We start from the raw sequence: 1,213 nt of genomic DNA, 5'->3' as shown, positions 1-1,213 counted from the left end.
CCACTGCGCCCGGCCCCTAAAATACATTTTAATTGAGGCGCAACATTGTTCCAGCCATTTGTTGTGGTATAACAACACCTAGAATCAAAATTTTAGTGGCGTGCCGTGTTCATAGCCGAATCACTCACACAGCCAAAAGGTGGAAACCATCCAAGTGTCTGTTGACAGACGAATGGAGAAATCAAACATGGGGTATAGAGAAAACGCAGTGTTATTCAGCCTTCGACAGGAGGAAATTCTGACACCTGGACAACGTGGATGAACCATGAGACATGCTCAGTGAAATAAATACAAATCATTTTTTTTTTGATACAGGGTCTCACTCTGTCACTCAGACTGGAGTGCAGTGGCACAATCCCGGCTCACTGCAGCCTTCGTCTCCTGGGCTCAAGTGATCCTCCTGCCTCAGCCTCTCAAGTAGCTGAGACTACAGGTGTGCACCACCATACCTGGCTAACTTTTGTATTTTTTGTAGAGACAGGGTTTCACCATGTTTCCCAGGCTGGTCTCGAACTCCAGGGCTCAAACAATCCACCTGGCTCAGCCACCCAAATTGCTGGGATTACAGGCATTAGCCACTGCGCCTGGCCAAATGATTTTTAAAACTAAAAATAAAAACATTTTAAAAGACCATTCAGCTCCTTTGCTGGAACCTGGGACTCCACAATTGCCAAACAATCCACTCATTCTAATTCTGGAGGGGATTAGAAAGCAGACATATTTGGTGGGTTCTGTGTATTACACACTGCTTTCCTACAATAAAGTCAGCTACAGAAGACAAAACGTTATCAAGGAAATTGTGAGGAAGAGAAGCTCTACTTACCATTCGTTATGTGGAAGTGCATCATGGCAAAAGTCGTCACCCTGGTTGTCTCCCACCTTGGGTAGGCTGAGGAGGAACGGGGGGGTTGGTCTCACTGTCTCAGAGAAGGCAGAGGGTTAAGAGGTGTAGGAGGTGGGAGGAGAGGCAGGCACATTCAGGGTCTCTTTTATTGAAAAAAAATCTGTGTATAAGCTGAGGCATGCAGTTCAAACCCATGTTGTTCAAGGGCCAACTGTATTTAGAAATATATATGTGTGTGTGTATAGGTGTGTGTTTGTATATATGTGTGTATATGTATGTGTGTATATATGTATGTGTATATGTGTGTATGTATGTATATATGTGCATATATGTATGTGTGTGTATATTTGTGTGTGCATATGTGTATGT

The sequence above is a fragment of the Mandrillus leucophaeus genome, unplaced genomic scaffold, assembly GCF_000951045.1.
Source record: "Mandrillus leucophaeus isolate KB7577 unplaced genomic scaffold, Mleu.le_1.0 Scaffold21, whole genome shotgun sequence".
Lineage (NCBI taxonomy): Eukaryota > Metazoa > Chordata > Mammalia > Primates > Cercopithecidae > Mandrillus > Mandrillus leucophaeus.
This window is presented reverse-complemented; position numbering follows the sequence as displayed.